General features: G+C 41.8%; 1 long non-coding RNA gene across 3 annotated transcripts in view; it reads left to right on the top strand.

Moving 5' to 3' along the window:
• The first annotated feature begins 10,133 nt into the window (after positions 1-10,133).
• Positions 10,134-21,980, top strand: part of LOC135116304 (uncharacterized) — a 24,885-nt gene continuing 13,038 nt past the window's right edge. The window contains exons 1-4 of one of the 3 annotated variants that reach the window (XR_010276234.1): positions 10,134-10,507; positions 14,691-14,784; positions 15,090-15,200; positions 15,506-16,009. This is a non-coding gene — a long non-coding RNA (uncharacterized LOC135116304). Of the gene's footprint in view, positions 10,508-14,690; positions 14,785-15,089; positions 16,011-21,980 lie in introns of those variants that run through there. The other 2 variants (XR_010276235.1, XR_010276233.1) reach the window with 2 other exon arrangements.

Genomic DNA, 21,980 nt, shown 5'->3' on the forward strand with positions numbered 1-21,980 from the left:
AAAACAACTAAGCTCCTTCTCCGACAGACACACAATCACATACAATTTCATAACCAACCTCCCCCCAGCTTTCTGTCACCTGCCCCACTCCAACCTCCTTGACCCTCCCACTGTGCCTTCTGAACCTGTCTTCAAATAATGGACTCCTCCTTTCTTCCCTTCACTGCCTCTTCTCTCTGTACCACTCATTGTGTCTGAGTGGCATTATCGTCGTTCTCTCGTTCACGTGGGCTGGCCCGTTTGCCAACACCTAGTGTTTTTTTTTCATATTTTTTGTCTTGTGGCTTTGCATTCATATTTTTGTTTTTATGCATTATTTTCTGTCTCGCAGCCTAGGTTTTAAGGAGGCACCGGACCGCTCCTGGGAAAGGGATGCGACCAAAAACAACGCCATTAACATCCCATGCCTCTGACCTAGGGAGTGGGGTCGTGTGCCAACACCTAGTCGTTTTTTTCATATTTTTTGTCTTATAGCTTTGTATCCATATTTTTGTTTTTTTATGCATTATTTTTTTCGCCTCGCAGCCTTTGTTTCAAGGGGGCACCGAACCACTCCCAGCACGAAGCGCACTCCTCCCACTGACGTCACGGCAATGGTGCCCCCCGGCCGTCTGCATGACGTTCCGGTAGCGGTAACCCCCGTGGCAGTTATGGAGCGGCCAGTACTGATGACGGGGACGGTAACCACACCATTCAGTGGAAGCCATTTCACCCCCCACACAGAGGTAGTTGGGTGCGGCAAGTGCTGGGCAGGAAGGTAGTCAAGAGATGGTGGGGCGGGGCTCTGGAAGCATCCATGCAGGAATCCCCATTCACCCCCCACCACCGGCGACTTACCGCGTGCAAACAGATGGTGGTAGATCTGACCCCTCGCTGCGGTGAGGGAGCCTTTTCGAGCCTCTGTCAATGCACATCCTACCATCACGTCAATCACTATCACAAACCATCCTCACCCTCACCATGCACATAACACCACACTTCATAAATCGACATTTTTTTTATTTATTTATTTTCTTTAGCAGGTTGGCCTTTTTGCAGGACGAGCCAGAGGACACGAGCAGAAAGGACCGACACCGCTTTTTTCACCCATCGCATTACATCATACAATAAAGATCCCTGCCATCACCAAATCACTCTACTACTATCCGTGGTTCGGAACCCACGTAAAATTGTAGGTCCCTCCGCTATACGGATGTACTTCTTCCTCTGTCCTTCTTTGAACCAATAAAAGCACAAAGAAAAACACTTTCTACTCTGACTGTCCTTCACTCATCTTTCACATCCTGATGGTGCAGGATCTGGATAGTCTGGCAACGAGCCGGTGCGGGGTTCGGCCCCGGATTTTGGGTGTGTGGGCGGCGTCCGTGGCTGCGTCTGTGTTGGGCTTGGCTTGCTCGGTGGGTGGGACTCTCCTGCTTCCCCTGATGAGGACCTTGCCTCCCTTGCCACTTTAACATAAACATATTACGTTTCAATAGACGTCCTCCGTAATAACAAAACAAAAATTCAAATTGCGCCTGGGTGCCTAGTCCCCAGTGACTATTTATCCTACTACAATTCCCTTCTTATCACCCCCCTATTCTTCCCACTATCCCCACTTCCCCCTCCCCCATCTTTCATCTCTTTATTATTATTATTATTATTAGCTAGACGCTGTTCAAGCTCATTTCACAGTCAGTTCACAGACAATTCACAATCAGTTCAGAGAGAGATCGGACAGAGTGAGTCTTCAGAGAAAGAGAGTCAAACATCGTCACGTCCGTCATAATCTGTCTCGTTATCACGTGTGTACATCTCTACCAATCATTAAATCAAGAAGAAAACTTGTCAACTTGTGTTCTTTTACACGTACAATCAACCATAATCCAAACTACTACCCACGACCTTCACACTACCAACAATATCCAACGGAGAAGCAGTCAGCCACCGCTATCTATCCTGCCACTGTCATCTGCAACATGCAGTAAGTCAAGCAACCAGTGATCTCTCCGGTACAAGCGGTGTGCAGCCTTAATCAGAACAGTGGTTAATCAATCTTATTAGACCACTCTCAGCAAATCACAAAAATTAAAAATATAGCTACTAAAAATATAAATTAAATAAATTAATAAAATAATTAAATAAATAAAAATATAATACTAAACAAAGCAATGAGATTAATTTTTTACAGTGACGTGAGATTCTTAAACTTACAGGAAATCCATCAAATCAGCAATATAACACTGATAAATATATCTCTACATTAAAAAGCCCAGCAAACAATTAGAGACCTCGACCCAAAGACTTAACACAGACTTCAGTTTACCATCACACTCATGGTTCCCAAAGACAATACATGTACTGAATACCAATGAACCTCAACTAGTTTATACGCACTAATTTAATAAATAGAAATAGTACAGAAATTTGACAAATCAACAAATAATCAATGTAACGTTTTTTTTTCTGTGTGTTTGTGTGTGTGTGTGTGTGTGTGTGTGTGTGTGTGTGTGTGTGTGTGTGTGTGTGTGTGTGTGTAATAATAATAATAATAATAATAATAATAATAATAATAATAATAAACGGTTTATTATTTAGGCAGTTAACAAACTGAAAATGTACAGAGGGGGTGGGGAAATACCTAACATTAATCCTAAAGGCAAGTCTAATCTAGAAGGGATTATTGATTGATGGCTCGCACCATGGTGGGAATCGCACTGAGTCTGTACCGGTCCGTGCGCAGCGCCTTTAGGGGCGTTATCTTGTTGTGGTGTCTGGTGGCACGGACCGGGCGAGGCACGTCAGGCGGCAGCATGTTTCTGAGACGTGGATGATGCAGTAGTCCCCTTCCGAACTTCTCCACAGCCTCTCGGTGCCTGGTATGTGTGTGTGTGTGTGTGTGTGTGTGTGTGTGTGTGTGTGTGTGTGTGTGTGTGGATAGTAAATCAAGAAAAAAATTGTAATGATAGCAACTCTAATAATAAGAGGGAAAACTAGATTTGGAACAACAACTAATTTTCTTCTTCGAATTGTATGAAAAGCATGATTAGCAACGAGAAATAGAAAGGGGAAATAAAAAGTAAAGCAAAGTTTGATAAGGGGTATATCAGTGGAAAATCACAATATAACAAATAAAAAACAGCAGCGTGGTTGGCCCATGCAATATTCCTCTTCGACTGTCTTTCATATATCTATCCCCAATGTTTTCCCTATACCTTAACCTACTTCTCTTCACCTCTACTTTGTACTGTCCCTTTTTTGAGGCACAAGCGACAACTTCTCATCACTCACTTCTAAACCACCGAGATGTTGACAACACTGAAGAAGGGTCTTTGACCCGAAATCCGGGCCTGGCAGCACAGATGACCTATGGAGGTCATCTCAGACATTAGTAAAGAGAACTGGACAATTCTTAGAAAAAGGAGAAATTATTGAAAAAGAAAAAATCGCCAATGCTGAATTAGCCGTCACCGTCGACGATTATATATATATATATATATATATATATATATATATATATATATATATATATATATATATATATATATATATATATATATATATTGTCATGGATCGGTGTTTCCTTTACGTTACCCCTGCCGATCACATGCGACTCCTGAGTGAGTACACCAGTGGAACGCCTGGGGTGAGTTATTTGTGGTAAGGCCTGTTAACAAGATTTCATTTCCAGTCACCCAGCGACCATAGGAATAGGTATTTCTTTGTGTGCGGCCCACGCGCCACTGAGTGTAGCCATAGCTAGCCAGGCCTTTGTTGTAATTACTGTGTAAATATAAGTCAAATATTTACGACTGTGCTTTCTTTTGAGTGTCCCACCCTAGTCTACCTGGAGACTCAACCAGGAGTCGCATGTGATCGGCAGGGGTAACGTAAAGGAAACACCGATCCATGACAATTGGCGCCTGAACAGGGACCTCATACTAAGCGCAGTCACGGTAGAGTAATTCTTTGGTGCCGAGTACCTTGCTGATATCTTTTGCTGCAGACAATGGCGTCCGAGGGTCACAGTGAATCTTTCGATCCCTTTGCGAGATTTAGGCCTGAAATCGCGGCGCTGAACATAACAGCAGCGACGAAGGTTAGTGAGTATATACAGAAGCGGCTAGCTGAGGAGAGAGAGGACCGCTTACGTGCCGAGGAACGTGAGAGAGAGGACCGCCAGCGGGAGGAGGAAAGGCAGGAACGTGTGAGGCAGGAAATGATTCGTGGCGAGGAACGGGAACACGAGAAGGCGATGGCTGAAATGGAGCTTCGCCGTGTGGAGGCAGAAGAGACTCGATCTCGAAGTTCTGAGGGAAACACTCTTCGTGCCTTACATAGGGTGAAACTAAATGCTTACCGTGAAGGGGAAGACATTGATGCTTTCATTTCCCGTTTCGAGAGGCTGGCCAAGTTGTATCAGATGGAGTCTGAAGAGAAGGCCATCGAATTTTACAGCCTGTTTACAGGCAAAGCCTTGTCCATCGTACATGGGCTAGGGCCTGAAGATAACTCGTACGAGCACATGAAATGCGCTCTTTTGCAGGCGTTTGGCAGAACGGCGGAGGCAGCCAAGCAGGCATTTCGCAGTGCCGCTATCAGTGATAACGAAACCGCCGTTCAGGCTCACGCCAGAATTTCTCGTCTCTTTGACGAGCGAGTGCAAAAGGAAGGGATTTACCTCACGTATGAAGCGCTACGGGAGTTAGTCATACGCGATAGGTTTGAGGAAATGTGCCCGCCTGAGTTTGTGGCCACCACTAAGGCCACGGGGAACGTACAGGCAAACAAAATGGCTGAAAACCTGGACCTCCATTTTTCCGCACATGGGCGTAAAAATGTTCCCCGAGTTCGTTCTGCGGGGAGCGGCAACAAGGCGCAACCCAACGATCCGGAGCCAGTAAGGAAGGAGCAGACACCGTCTCCCTTCCGGCAGAATAAACCACAAGGACACCCCAGGGAGGGTAGTAAGTTTCAACCACCACGTGGGTGGAATACCGGCTCATGGCGTCCCACACCACCTATGAGAGCTGCCTCACACACAGGCAAATATGCTGCCGCGCTACTCGATGCGCCGGACGATATTGTACCAGCGGCAGACACTACCCCAATTACAGCTGTCCTTTCTGCAGGCTGGTTCGGGAGGAGTCGAGGAGGGCACGTCCTGGGCGCTGGGTGACCTGGCTGGGAGTGAGCCCGAGCAAGGTCGTGCCCCGCTCACCTCGGCCCGCGCGCATTGATACAGGCTCCGCCCACCTGCCCGCATGGCGGATGGTTCTCTCCTATGACGGGGCGGTAATTTATTGCCCTCTCAAAATCTAGTGTCCCTGTGCTCTCACATTACCCCATACAAACGAGGATTTTTTTTTCGGAAAAAAAAAATTCTAAGCCTTACTAGCTACTAACGGTTGTGTGTGTAGACTAAAAGGGGTCTTCGGGTGGAAGCTCAGGTGGCTCATGAGGGTAAAACCCCGTATTTACGTTAAGAATCTCGCTTAGGGGGAAAACTCCTGAACCAGCTGAACCTTCCCGTTCCTTTTGCAAGACGAAATATCGTCAGACTTAAACTGCCCTCCCATTGTTATGTATGTCTGTGTATAACATAACGGAGTGTAGGTGTTCGAGCGTACGTAATATATGTGTAAGAGATACGCAGACGCTACACGAACACGGAGCGGTGTCTTCGGATTCATCTTGGGGAAGACGCAGCGTGGTGTCACCCCTCTCTGGGAGACACGAGCGTGTTCTGAACGGCCTTCAGGTCAGGATTGCCCTCAGAGCCCCTCTGCCAACAAAGAGAAAGTTTAGTGTCTTCATAGTACCATATACATCCCATATTCAAACACAGAACACAAGTGACAACTCATCCTGTAGTTGGGGTGTAGTAGTGTGGGTGGTTACTCGTCTCGCTGGGCCACCACATAACCTGGTCCACACTCTTCCTCTCCAGGCACCCAAGGCGTCCTCCCTAAGGATGCTGCCCAGGCGTTCCACTGGTGTACTCACTCCTCCAGTCTGCTTCGATGAAAGCCAGCTTCGTTGGTCAGGGCTTCGGCTTACCGCTGCACCACGCTGTCCTTTCTGCAGGCTGGTTCGGGAGGAGTCGAGGAGGGCACGTCCTGGGCGCTGGGTGACCTGGCTGGGAGTGAGCCCGAGCAAGGTCGTGCCCCGCTCACCTCGGCCCGCGCGCATTGATACAGGCTCCGCCCACCTGCCCGCATGGCGGATGGTTCTCTCCTATGACGGGGCGGCAATTTATTGCCCTCTCAAAATCTAGTGTCCCTGTGCTCTCACATATATATATATATATATATATATATATATATATATATATATATATATATATATATATATATATATATATATATATATATATATATATATATATATATACACAATATTAAGCAAATACGATTTATCACTGGTTATGCATTGAGATTTTATATAACAGAACAATAATGCTTTATAAGGATGTATTTTTTAGGCACTATCTGTAACCCCCACCCTCCTTGTCTTCTAACTGTGTTTTAAATAACCCGCTGACGCATATATCTATCTAATAACTCATTTGGGTAAGGAGTAGAAAATGAATGTCTCAACTAACAAATTGAAATTATTAAAAACGGTAATTATTTTTGCCCCTTGCCGCTAAATTTTTCTACATTCCTTGATTTATTTCACTAATGGGATAATAGATGTTAAAATGTTATAGCAAGGGAGAGAAGAGAGGGAATTAATTGTTATTGAGGCAACTTACAAGTGAGATGGCGACGGGACGCACGGGCAGGCAGATAAAGACCCGCCGTACCTTGTGATACCGCTCCCCACTCATCTCCCCTCTTAGAGGTGTGTATATATATATATATATATATATATATATATATATATATATATATATATATATATATATATATATATATATATATATATATATATGTGTGTGTGTGTGTGTGTGTGTGTGTGTGTGTGTGTTAGGGAAGACAGTGAAAATAACTTGAGAGTGAAAAGAAGTGAAATACAAGTGAAATAATATGTTCATGTTGAGGTGTCGGCGAGGTACAAAGCCCCGCCGTGCCTCGTGATGCTACTCACCTCCCCTCTGTCTGACATGATGTAATGTTTTAGGCGAGTGCATTTCTCTGGACCATGTTATGGAGTAGTGTTAAGGAGGGTAACGCCTTCTAAAGGCCAGTGTGCATTTGGTGGTCGAGTGTGGTTAAGGTAGTACGTGTCTGGGACCTGGTTCGTCTGCTGCGCCGTAAGTGATTGGCAGTCAGTAGAACATATCGCTTACCTGTGGCATTTAGGGAGAGAAAGATTTCCCATATGACCATGATATCGTGGTATCAGGATGTGTAGATTGTGAGTTACGGTCTGTGGACCACCTCATCGTTTCTTTTGGCCCGGGGAAGGTAATCAGTCCAAAATTTGATGTTTTAGCAGACAGGATTGCCTACCAGTGAGGTGAAAGTGTGTGGAGGAATTTTGGATATTAAGATTTCTCAGTTCTTGTTCTTTTAAGCTTATGTGAATTAAATTAATTAATTAAATTAATTAATGAATCAATTAATTGTGGTGAAATAGTAATTGAAATAATTTTGTTTTGTGAGAAGGTGAGCTGTCATTCCTTCCTCCCAGTTGCACCCACCTCTCTTGTTAAAAAATCATTACTTCGAAGAAACATCATTGCCTGTAAACAACATAAGGGTAATGCTACCAAATAATTATTTTTAATGTTCGGACATGCTACCAAATAACCAAAAGTAAAGAATTCAAGGTAAGATCAAGTAATATCATTATAGAACCTGTTCTGTATTTATTAAGTAAAAAGTTAAAAGGTAAAGAAAATTTTAAAGTAAAAGTTAATGAAAACTAAAAACTAAACTAAACAAACCAAGTTGTTATTGATCCCGGCTCCACATATCGAAAACTGCATCCATCCTTTCGTTCAGTTTTAGAGACCAATGTTATTATTTTTATTTATTTATTTATTTTTTTGTTTGTTTATAGCACTAGTAAATAACAAATATACGGTGATTTTTTAAACATCCAAAACTGATGAATGAAAAAAAATTGCAAAAGCCTTTTGTTTATTGACAAAAAAAAAAAAAGATAATAAAACAAACTTGATAGAGATACAAATGCTCGTTTGAGTTATGATGCTCAACTGTTGAGACAAGACATGATTTTGTCATGTTTTTTACTCATATAATAATATAATAACTTTATAATTATTAAATTATTAATTCATCAACTTTTAATGAATCATAAGAGAACATAAATGACTGTTTGGTATCTCATCTCTGGCCACTCAGTGACGGTAAAAGGTATAGTAAGGATCTCGAGAGGCCATCAATGTATGTGTTTATACTCTTCCTGTACTACATTGTAATTTACTATATTCTATATTATCATAATAAAATAATTCATGTACGCATATATACTGAACTGCATCACTGCAGCCACCAGTGAATGCCTCTGTAGCGACAACACAGTGTGATTGTACAAATGTAGCGTTGCTGGATTAACGTATTTCGTACTATTGTTGATATCTGAAGCATCTTCAGTCTTCCAAGCCTCATGTTCTATGTCCTTGTAAGCCCTGTCCACTTGACCATCAGAGTGCAGGCCAAAAGCCAGGATGTCCTGCTGGAGAATTAAAAATAAATAAATAAAATAAATAAATAAAAAGTCGCACATTTAATTAGGGAAGCATCTGTCAAAAAGGCAGCCACAGCCTTAAACCCACGGCTCTAAAGTATGTAGTGAGTAGCCAAAACTCAAGATACTGTCATTTAACTTAGAAAAACTATATACAAACAATTGCTTACCTTTTGTGATGAAGACAGAGACAGGTAGATATTAGTTATTTGTGATGAAGACAGAGATAAGTACATAATAGTTGTTTGTGATGAAGACAGAGACAGCTAGATATTAATTATATCTATTCATTGATTGTTATAAAGAAGGAAAAGACAACGGTGCACATGCACACATTAAAAAAAAAAAAAAAGTATTGTTATACATTCAACACGAAACAAACTGACACCAAGGACGGAACCATTGATAACAGGCTATTCATGCTGGTATCCCTGCGTGTGTTTAGTGCAGCTGTACCTGTATGAATCAAGGGAACGGCACTTGTAAATGAAGCAATATGTAGTTAGCTAGATGATACCCAAGTAGATACTCAGATAGATAATAGCTATAATTCCCCATGCACTCGTAAATGAAGCAATTTATAGTTAGCTAGATCGATACACATTGATATTATTTATGTTCACTACTTCTCCCATGCATGTTTCTGCCAGGTCCTATTTGGCAAGCCGGACACCGACACGCTTTACCAACCCTGCCGAGACTGCCAGGTTGTTCAATGTGAAACTCGTCGGGCCCCACTGTAGGGATACTTTTTTGAGTGTGTGTACACTGGTCTGTTTAGTGTATATATATATACTCGTATATATATATATATATATATATATATATATATATATATATATATATATATATATATATATATATATATATATATATATATATATATATATATATATATATATATATATATATATATATATATATATATATATATATATATATATATATATATATATATATATATATATATATATATATATATATATATATATATATATATATATATATATATATATATATATATATATATATATATATATATATATATATATATATATATATATATATATATATATATATATATATATATATATGTGTGTGTGTGTGCGTCGGTGAATGGATCCATCCGTAGACTACAAGTGATGTCACAGCTTATGCATTCACCTCCATGTCTTCATTCCAAAAGCTCATCTACGCCACTTCCTTCCAAGACTAAAACACTCTTCCTAACTTTTACCTTTCTAATGTTCCTTTATTTATTTTGAGACGAGTGTCCATTTTAATCACGCTTACTGGATGGCTGGAGGAGTGCTGAAGAATGGATGATCAGAGGTGGCATGGCAGAGGCAAGAAAACTGGAGTGGGTGGCGCGGGTGTTGGGGGTGACAAGAAAGAGAAGCTGTGTTGCTACTAGCATGTGTTAAATGTTGGGAATGGAGAGAGAGAGAGAGAGAGAGAGAGAGAGAGAGAGAGAACGCTAACCTGGCGTCAATAGGGTGACTACTGCTGGCGGGATCCAGTCCGAGGGTGGAAGAGGTTGGGGGAACATGTTAAGCTGCTTCGCTCTTCCTCTTCCCTTTCACTCATTCGGGTTTGAGTGTGTATGATCGTTACGCGCTGCTGGTTTCGGTGTCAGTAGTTCCTCACGGTGGTTCCTCGCTATGAATGATAGAGAAAGAAAATACTCTTCTCTTGAATAGTGAATCTGGTGATCAGTGTAGCGGGAGGTTGTGTGGTTACTCGGAACTAAAAAAAAAAGCATACGAGAATGTCTGCTTACCTGTGGAGGGAGTCTGTGGCAGCCTCGCAAGTGTTTCCACAATCCCAGAAACAATGAGTGAAGGAGCGTCACTTCAGGATGACACAGGTAAGCCTAGTGTGTGTGTGTGTGTGTGTGTGTGTGTGTGTGTGTGTGTTGCTTGTTTGATACTTAATGGATCAATGTACTGTTTGATTAGTACTGAGTGACTCAGGTGCTGCTTTCTGGCTGGTGACAACTGAGTCTGCGTCGGCGACTCGCTGCCTGGTGTTCGTATGTCAACTTGTCCCTCTCACGCACTGTCGCGATGCCTCCTTAACCTCATGAGAAAGACGAGGTATCACACGTTCTTTTCTCCAGCGTGATGCACAAAGCAACTTGCCAAAAAGTAATAAAACAAATAAATAAATAAATAAATAAATGAGGTATAAAATTACAATAAATGAATGAAATTTATCAAATAAGTAGATAGATAAATAATAAATTATATATATATATATATATATATATATATATATATATATATATATATATATATATATATATATATATATATATATATATATATATATATATATATATATATATATATATATATATATATATGAATAAATAACATGTGAAGTAAAATAAAATGGCTGAATAGATAAATGAATGAACGAATAAATAAATAAACAATAAGTTAAATAAATGATAAAATGTATATCTTAAATTGAATAAGTTTTTATTATTTCGGTACATGCAGTGAATAGGAAAAATGTTAAATGAGTTTTCCGTTGTGAAAAAAAAAAAAATAAATAAATAATCAAATAGGTATCAAAATCTTATAAGTTTCGTTCCCCGTGTAGTTAGCCAGAAAACCAAAGGAGCCTCAAGGGACGGCGTGCCGCTATCACTTCCATTTATCTACCACTGTCACCATACTCTTTCTCCACCATACTCAACACATTTATAATTATGGAATAGATCAAGTAATCAGATTGTTAGTGCTGAGTCATAAAGAAACTTTAAAAGAAAATAAGACAAATGTATGGATCATCATTGTTCTTCCATACAGGGACTGCCACGTATAGAGCTGAAGACTTCTCGCTGGTTCTCTTATTGTCTTATGTTCTTATGTTCTAACACAAGCAGCACCCTCGCACAACCTCCCTCACCACCTCCACTACCCACTTCTCCACCACTCATCACTATCGCTCTTTCACTGGCATTATCTTAGCTTCAACGAATACTTGATTCTTAGCACTTGTCCAATAAAGGTGATATCTTATTAAATCTTGTAGATTAAACCTCTGATGCATTGCATAACAAGCAGTGTAAAGTAGAACGAGAAAAAATACAGTTCATTTCGTTGATTTCAAAATGTTTATTGTCTCGATGAGAATAAAATTGACTACTAGATGTTATGATTATATAAAAATTGTGTATATCAAGGATAAGACGTGATACTGTTAACCCTCGAGACTAAAAACAGAATTAGGTTCTGATATACAGAAAGCAAATGGAATCTTTCAACATTATTTGCAGAAGCAAGACATTGTAGACTGACTGTAGGGGACTTTGAGCTCGTGAAGGGACAATGGGGAGATAGGTGAAGTAATACGAAGAGAGTCGATCGTAAGAAAAGGTCAGGGCATCTGGCAAACGGGAGGAATGTAAGGTTAAGTATATTGGTAGAGGAATTTTTCATGGCTGGAAGAGTTTACGCCTATTTTTAAGGACCATGTAAGGTCGGACTAGGTGCAGGAAAGGGAACAGTCTTATTGTGAAAGGGCAGGGGTAAACCAATGTATACTGTCAGGCCTTGCTTTGGAAGTTTGTGGCCAGCTGCGCTTTGCCTTGCTTGCTGGGTGCAGTAGGGTGGTGCACGAGTCCCTTTCCATCAGGGAGAGACGGGGCTATGAGTGTGAAGGTGGGTATGAGTGTGTGGTACTTGTCTGGACCACCCCATGAGGGATCGTTGGACTGGCACATAGAAAGACGGACAGACGTAAGAAGAGTCTTAGGTAAAAAGCGGAAAGCAAAAGACTAATAGTAATGAATGCGATGAGGTCTTTCTTATTTCATGTCATTGATCACTAATGGCAAAATTTTCATAGCATTTCAGGGGCTTAGGGTGTGATAAGAGGCGACCATTGGTGACGGTGAACCGTCCAACATAAAAGTTATGCAATGTATTTGTAGCTTTGTCTTGTACGTAATGGGCCTGAGTTGATTTGATGTTTAGTTGTAAATATGTCCCGTTGTGAACATGTATATTGTGAATGCCTTTCTTATTTGAAATGTGTGTCTGATGTGAATTTTGTGTGTTCATTGTCTCCTCTCGCGCGTTGCTTTTGTTCATAGATAAATGATGAGAGAGAGAGAGAGAGAGAGAGAGAGAGAGAGAGAGAGAGAGAGAGAGAGAGAGAGAGAGAGAGAGAGAGAGAGGGGGGGGGGGGTTATGAGTGTCTTTGAAGAATTTGTCTTATACTTAACTTCCACCCTCCGACAAGCAAATTTCATTGAAAAAATAAATGAAAAAATACCCATATTTATATAGCTGTACCGCGTTAGCGGGAAATGAACATGATTTCGATATTCCACTGTTTTTAGATACGTTTATTGCAATGCTTGTGTCAGTAAATGTTCCGGGAATGATAGAATTTCAATAATTATATGTTAAGTTTCTGTCATTACCATCTCCGGAAAAGCACAGCCCTTGTGTGTTCTGCGTGGCCTCAGCTATGTGTAGATTTTTGCTACAATGTGCTGGTGGAGTGTAGTTGTAGAGATGCTCCTGTGTCACGGTGGATGGTGTAAGAGGGTAAGTGTGTACCAGTGTGTGTACCCTGATTATTGTGTATATAGTCATATCTAAGGGTTAAGTTTTGGTTTTGATACGTGTTCCCGTGTGCTGAGTGCCGGGAGCAGCGAATGTAGATAGTACATGAACAGTGAATGGTGAGTCAAGTATGAACGAACGGCATTCTAGATCCCTATACAACTGTTGCATCAAGCTGCTACAGCTATTACGGGGAATGGTGAATATTGTTACATTGTGTCTCGATGATGTTTGTTGTAGGGATACCGTGACATTCTAGAATGTATTGTCTTGGGATGAATTCAGCAGGAGATCACCAGTAACACGATGAATCGGAATGCTAAAGAGCTGCTCTACTGTGACGGCTGGAGTGTGTGAGAGTTCGTGGCCCATCCTGTGAACGGAAAGTTGTAAGATATAACTTCGAGTATGTCATTCTTCTTATTATCTCCTGAGAAGTTTCTGACAACAGTTACGCTAAGAACAGTTAGTTTTATACGCATACTGTTTTCTTCACTTCGTATTTTTCTTTCGTATAAATAGCTACCAGGTGTTATGTTAAAAAACTAATAATGATAATGTACGATTTCTAGTTACAGATAACTAATACGTAGACAGATAGATAATTATAATTGTACGAAAATAGATATGGAATGATACAATACTGGGTATTAATGCAATTGTTACCTGTTCCATAAAAATCATGGTTTTGTGTGTACTGTTTTCTTGGTTCATTGTCTCGTATTTGGTGCCTTTAATTTGCGTACTTTTTTTTTTTCTGTTCCTGTGTTGTTATAAATGTTTGTCAAGTTTGTGCTGATGCGTTTCTTCTCACTGGTGATGATGACAAACTTGTATTACGTGTCGTAAGGAAATTGTGTCCTAGCGAGTCATATTATCAAGGTGTCTTGGGCACCCCTCAATGCTGTTTTATGTACTAATGAGTACACGAGTTTAGTGTCTGCCAGCAGTTCTACAATTGCCAGACTATTGTGCTGCATTTTGAAATTGGGTCTCAGAAGTGCTGGTTGCTGTGATGAAAATTAAATGTTAAGTAGGACAGCGTGTAATTGTTTCCTCCTTCTCTTAAAGTCTTTGTCATTTCATTCCTTACATGGACTACCAATGTTTATATTTACTTCTTTTTTTTTTTTTTTTGTCAAGAAATTCATGACATCACATCACCAAGTTTTGTGTGGAAAAAAGAAAAATGTTTGGTTAAAAAAAAAAAAGTCCAATTAAAACCCTCTATTAACCAAGTTAGTGAACGTTAATAGGCTCGATTAGCCTGCTATTGGTCAGGTGTCAGGTGGCGTCCACCCAAAGTATTGCATTGAGCGCGCGCGCGGCCGCACTAGAGAGAGAGAGAGAGAGAGAGAGAGAGAGAGAGGGGGGGAGGGGGGACTTTCTTAGTTACGTCTTTCTCTCGCCCCACTTATTGTTAATGTTCCTCTCCTCTTGCACACTTACCCCTTTCTCGCTTTCCAGTTCGTCACTGCACTTCACCGGCTGGACACTTTCCACTCTGATGCTGTTCTCGTCAGCATCAAGATATCGGGTTTAGGGAGGTGAGGCCACTCAGGTGTGTAAAGCCTTCCTTATTGTATTGGGTAATGTAATCAAACACAGCTTTGGTCTGCTTGACACCAGGAACTGAGAAAATATCAGCAGACACACCCAAAAGCTCCAGTGCATAAAGTAATCTGTTTTTGTTTGATCACTTAATGTATCGTGGGAGTCTGATATTTTTTCCCCAAAAAATCTACAAAATGCATATTAATTTTAAAATTTGACTTTGCGTCTTGTAGGAAAATAAATATACAAATAACAATCTATACACAAATAACTATTTCACAACTCCAACCTTTCTTTATCTTGGTGTTGCAGTGTGGCATTTGGTGTTCATCCGTGGTGAAGAGGCTGTCTTGTGGTGGTGCCATAGTGGATGGTGGAAAAAGTTAGTTGCCACCCTACAGGCTGAGCTTTGGCGTACTAAGAGTGAGTCGATATTTAGGGTTTGTGCTCCTTTCCATGTCTAAGGCAAGAAATCATTAGCTTGCCTTTTTGTTCTCCCAGTTTTTAGATTGTTGTGCTGTAAGACGTTTGCCCTTTTTTGTTTCTAAATTTGTCTTCCTCCTTAGTTTCTTGAATGAGTTCAAAGTTATTTATTTATTTTTTCTATGTTCCTCAACCTGAAGTTTGCTAAGGCGACAATATCACCTTGACATTCAGAGCGTGTATGCGTTACATTTTATCAAACTTGTGTGCTGCCTTTCATTTAAGTATTTTCATTATTCTGTTAGATCCCCACATAGAAGAAGAAGAAAAAAAAAAAAACAAGCATCAAACCGAACATCAAGAAAAATTAATAGGAAGGTTTGCTCGAAGTATCCTCTTCAGCAGAACATTGGAGGCTCGAATAGGAGGTGAAGGACGAGGATGATAGGAGGGAAGGCATGTCTAGACATAACAGGGATAGAGCTTTGGTTAATTGGGGTGTGGTGAAATGGATAGAGAGAGAGACCTCTATTATTGTTTTAATTTCTCACTTTTAATTAAGTACAGGCGCATGGGAAAAAATCATGAAATATATAAAAGAATAAAATAAATTTGACTTAATGGTCTGAAAAAATGCTAAAAAAAAAGAAGTTTACACTGACGCTTGAAAGAAAGTTATAATGTTAAATTTTAGAATATCTGTGAGGGTATCAGTAAATAATATATAACAAAAGGAACGACGAATGTATTGTAACAAAAACCTCCAATAAAAAGAAATGAACAGTATCTCCGCCTATATATCCCGGTCAACGTTACTGTTATCTCTCTCTCTCTCTCTCTCTCTCTCTCTCTCTCTCTCTCTCTCTCTCTCTCTCTCTCTCTCTCTCTCTCTCTCTCTCTCTCTCTCTCTCTCTCTCTCTCTCTCTCTCTCTCTCTCTCTCTCTCTCTCTCTTGCACAGCTTACTTCGAGAAACAGTGTTTGATGTTTAGCCAAAGGGTGAGGGAGGAAGTCCTCTAGAGAAGGAAACAAATTGTGTTAAAGTTGTTGGTGAAAAGCATTCAGTGAGTTGGGACGCGGAGGCGACAAGATTTATACTCACTTATTTGATCGAGGAAGAAAGTCGTGATCAGCGTGGATGTGTAACTCAAGGTCAGAGGGAGAAAGGAAGAGGGGGAGAAGGAGGAGGAAGGAAAGATGGGAGAGCAAGCGAACATGTGAGCACGTGCAGAGAAGACTGAATAAGTGTGTGTGCTTGTGTGTGATTATAAAAAATATGTGTGTGGGCGCGTACGCATGCACCTCTCCTGCCAACTCTTCACACACACACACACACACACACACACACACACACACACAGAGAGAGAGAGAGAGAGAGAGAGAGAGAGAGAGAGAGAGAGAGAGAGAGAGAGAGAGTAGTTATCTGAACCCAGCTTATTGTATATATTCATATACGCAGTGATAAGTAAATATATTTGTACAACTTACTCCTTAATCATTCGAAAATGAGAATGTCATGGTAATGACTCTTAATGTAAGGAATATGAAGTGACGTGATGTGTAAATAAGTTTCCTGTCTTGAAAGTCGAGGCAGGGAAGAATTGCCGGTCCGAAGTCTTGTGTTGTTGTTCTTGGTGTTGGTGGTGGTGGTTGTGGTTGTAGTAGTGCTTATAATAGTGAGTGTAGTTACAGTAGCACGGTTCTTTCGGTGATGTTTTTTTTTAGTAGGTGGTGTCGGTGTATGTATTAGTGCTTGCGATGTTGGTGGTGGTAGTAGTATACATAAATGGTGATGAGGTAATTGCTTTCTTTGATGGTAGCGAAAGGTTCTAGTATCACTTGTGTTGATAGTGGTTATGGTAGTACTTGTGGCAGTACCAGTGCCTATGTTGGTGATGGATGATGGCTATCTAACACAATGTTGGTAGTTGAGGTGGAGGTGGTGACGGAACGCCTTAACAGTACTGGTTGTTCCAGGCAGTGTTGTTGTTGGTGGTGGAGGTGGAAACCCACATAGCATGGTTGGTGTTGGTGGAGGGCTGTCCTAGCATGACTGGTGGTAGTGGTGGAGACGTGTTTTAGGATCTTGCATCTTAGTGGGCATTTTTGCTTCTAATTTTGTTGCCCTTGGCTGGTGCCCCTTATATATATATATATATATATATATATATATATATATATATATATATATATATATATATATATATATATATATATATATATATATATATATATATATATATATATAAAGTGCTTGTGGTAGTGTAGGCCCATCCCTAAATCGTATTTCTGTAGACTGTCGACACTCAGTCTTCTGACATAGGATGCTAGCATCAACTGGGATCAATCCTTTGAACCTGCGTCGACTAGCACACACACAGACGACCTTCTACCGTCCGGCGCCGTCATTCTTCGACTTGTATCAATAACTATGGCAGACTTGTTTCGAACCGATGGAGTGTTTTCCAACGATGCCGGTGACTTACTAACATTAATATAACTTGTTAAGCAGATGAAAGAATAGGTTAAATTACGCTAGATTATGGTTACACTGCCGGATTACATCAGATTAAGGTAGGGTCTCACAGAATTAGGTTGGACCCCTGCAAGATTAGGTTAATGTTAGTCCTCGCAGGATTGAATTTAGATTCTGCCTTGGAATTTTTGGTTTAGGTATAATGAATATTGATGAAATCAGCATCCTGTCCTAGGCTCTTGAAATCTGAAGAATTCACTTCCTATAAGACTGGCAGGTTCGTCACCATTTCAGTGAGGGATAACCTCTCTTATTCTTCCCTCTGGATTGGACATACTGTTCGTCACTAACATGGTTTGAAAAATACATGTAAGACAGGAGTCATAACATGTCTGGACCTACTCAGCTGGTTCTTCATTGTGTATATTTATGATAATTTTCACTCTTTAATAATTTCTCACTTGCTTAGCTTTTATGCATAGGTGATGAACATATATTTTATAGATATTTGTATGATTTGAGATCGAACTTTATAAATATTACTTTGAAGGAAGCCCGACGGTTCAAGTGCTAGTGTGATACCCGCCTTAGTGGTGGTGGTGGTGGAGAGTCGTTCCACATACGTTGGTGGTGGTGACGGGCTGCTTCATGCAGTCCTATTGATGTTGGTGGTAGTAGTGGAGAGCTGTCCCACACAAGTTTGGTGGCTGAGGAGGGGCAAAAGACAGTCTTGGTTTGGTGGTTGTGGAGTATTGCGCAATGTTGATGGTGGAAGTGGAGATGGAGAGCTATGCTTTACAGTTTTTATATGGTTATAGCAATCTGTGATAGGCTGAGGTCATGTGACACTGAACTCATTCTTGTATACGGGTAGGGAGAGTTATTTATTTATTTATCTATTTTCCCGTCTGTACTCACACGATATACATTTCTATACAGCACGCTCTACACTGTCACGGTTATTTGAGTGTGTGTTTATGAGGGGATCTTCCTGAATGGCTACGGCGATTCTCAGTAGAGGTCTATTACATTCTTACTAAGGTTATATTATTATGATGCCTTTAATCACATTATATTATAAAGCATTTAATATTGTAAAGCAGGATTGAGTTATAAGAAAAAAAAAGTAAGTTTGCTTGCACTTTAATGTTCTACAAGCCAAGTGTGTAAGCAGTATGTTACGTAATGTTCCTGGGTTATTTCTTGGAAGGAGGGGAATCTAAACGAATTCGGAACTTCGGAGCGGATGTAGTAGTTGGCAATGCTTTATTTTATTCAATTTTATTTATTTACTTTTTATTTTCACACTTCTGTAGTGAATCGGCTGCCCGAATGAAGGATAGCTATATTTGTTGAGATTTTACTTCATTTACCGTGTGCGCTCCTATGCTTTGGAGTTGTAACAACAATTGATATAATAAAACAAAAAGATGAGCAGTAGATAGTGTGGCAGTAAAGAAAGAAGTCTTGTCAGATTTTCCTCTTTAATTAAAACAAATAATATGAAGGCAGCACGTCTACAGTCGGGGAAACAGCAAAGGCACCGAGCGGAGTGGCTGCTCAGGTATAGGTGAGGGCAAGTGCTCGAGCGGGTCTCAGGCAGGAACTAACTCGCCCCCTTGCTCCAGGAATGTCCTCACCTCTGTGGCTGACGTCACTCCCGCCGCCGCCAAAGCTCCTGCTTTACAGCTGGACTAGCCCACAACCAGTTCACCCCAACAATGTAATTACACTAATAATACATGAAGAATCAACAATCCGCACAACGACTTGAATATGGCGACACACGCTTACATTCCCCTATGAATCTCATTTACACAATCTACACACACGAGACTTCATAGTCCTTGATAACCGCCGCGGCAGCGTACGTTCCGGCCCATCAACCGCGGCGTCATGGTCCGAATCATCATTTGCGTCAGAGGCGCGATCATCTCCATCCTTGCCCTGGTTATTAAGAGTAATGTAGAGCTCCTCGTCCTTTTCGTCCATGGTCGCTTCAGCTTCTTTCTGGGAAGTGTGGAGGTGAAGATCCTTCACTTGGCGGGAAACTCCGTTGACTTCTACAGCTTGATGTGAGAGAACTCTAGTTATCGTGCCCGTCCTGTGTCGCTCATCACAACGTACCTTTGGAGGCCTTATCCACACCTTGTCTCCAGCTTGGTATGGGCCTTCAACTTCCGATTCACTCTCCTCACTCAGATCCACTTCGCGAACTCTTACTTGATACTGATACAGCATGTTCGCTGGCGCTGCTGACGACGTAAGATCTTGAGGCATCAAGTTGTAAAGATACACCGCCTTTGCCACAGAACAGTCTTTTCTCGCGGCGATAACCTTTACCGTGCGATGGCATCTTATGATTATGCCATTGCCAGATGGCAAGTGAGCACAGCGAAAGCGGAGACGCACACAGACCATCTCTTCGCAAAACAGTCGGTTACGGAAGGCAATGTCGTTGTCTGCTAGCAGCTCCGCAGGCGCCCCGCGCTCATAGAACACAGCCTCCAACTGTTTGATCATGCTTTCGCTGGTCTGGGGTCTCAACTTGCACCAGATAGCAAAACGTGACGGCCCGCAATCGATGAGGGTCAGGTAGTGTCGACCACCACAATGAGTTATGTCCATGCCCACTCTGTGCCACACTTTCTCTACGCTTAGGTCTCCTTTCCGCCACTTCACCGGCGCAGGATCGACAGACTGGCACACGTTACAGATGGCGACAACAGCGTGCACCTGCCGCTTGGTAACCTCAGGAATTACTCGCTTCATGAAGTAAAGTGTGTGCTTTACCCCGGATGACTTGTAGCGTGATGAATTTCCGTGATTTTGTCAGTGTTGGTTACCTCGCTGCTGGCGGCACATACAGCATACTCAGCTGTAGGGTAGGTGGCGGAAGCTTTCAACCAACGCTGCGGCACACGCGTCAGACTGTCTACCCTGTTGTTGATGGAAGGTACGAGGGTAACAGACAGATGAAGGCCGCACTCCTCGATCAGCGACAGCACTATCTCAATTCTTCTTCGAATAAGCATCTCGCTTGCCCCTTTGGTCTTAAGTCTGCTCCTTTCCGAGATGCCATCAGAGATCCAGCGTTGTACCGTTGACGAGTCTGTGAGCACTTCCACCTTCTTGATCCTCCAAACCAGCGTGAGCACTTCCACCTTCTTGATCCTCCAAACCAGCGTGAGGTTCAGCCGTTTGATGACAGCGTCTAACTCCGCCATATTGATATTGCTGGCTTCGTCCTTACGCAACCAGCTGCCGTCTTCAACGATGCTCCCGTCTATCTCTATAGCCACACCAAACACTATAGAACTGGCATCCACCCAAACCCTGGCCTTGTCGCTGCTGGCGTTCCATCGTCCTTGCACGGGATTACTTTTCCTGAATTCTTTGACAACTTCTTCGAGGAGCGTCCTTATTTCTCCACAGGTGATATCGTCCCATTTTTCTGTGAAGTCGTTGGCTCTTCGCTTGATGAAGGCCGTCGCCACCCGCAGCCATCCGCACACAGGGTAGTAGCCAACCAGCTTGCAACAGTAGGAAAAAACGAACCTACGCGTGAGGTTGTTTGGCACGTCAGCCACCTCGTTATCTCTTTTCCAGAAGAGTGCTCCGTACTCCCCCAGATCTTAAGGCCTAACACTCGTGCACCATCAACAAGCCGTTCAGGTGGTTTGCTTGTCAGCCCAAAACTCTGCAGGTGTCCTCTGACATGGCTGGCCGTAACAACATCTTCATTGATAAAGATGTCATCAATGTACGATAAGGATGTCATCAATGTACGCCGACGTTCCTCGCTTTACAACTGGGTCTTGAGAAAGAACGTAATTCAGGACAGCCTTCATCACTAATGGAGCCACGTTGAGGAGCCACGCTAAGGTAGAGGTGAGGGCAGGTGCTCGAGCGGGTCTCAGGCAGGAACTAACTCGCCCCCTTGCTCCAGAAATGTCCTCAGCCCCGTGGCTGACGTCATTCCCGCCGCCGCCAAAGCTCCTGCTTTACAGCTGGACTAGCCCACAACCAGTTCACCCAACAATGTAATTACACTAACAATACATGAAGAATCAACAATCCGCCCAACGACTTGAACATGGCGACACACGCTTACAGATAGACCATTGTTCTGTGAAAGTTGTAAATTGCTTGTGACTAAGCCAGAAGAATACAGCAGCTGTTGACACGTCAGAGGTGTGTTTGTAGTCGGATTTTACGGTGCTCTAGTGCAGGTACAGCGACAGGGCATACCGTGCCACGTTTGTGTCTGCATGTCATATTTGTTCAATGTAGGCCTACATAAACG

Source organism: Scylla paramamosain, chromosome 31, assembly GCF_035594125.1.
Source record: "Scylla paramamosain isolate STU-SP2022 chromosome 31, ASM3559412v1, whole genome shotgun sequence".
Lineage (NCBI taxonomy): Eukaryota > Metazoa > Arthropoda > Malacostraca > Decapoda > Portunidae > Scylla > Scylla paramamosain.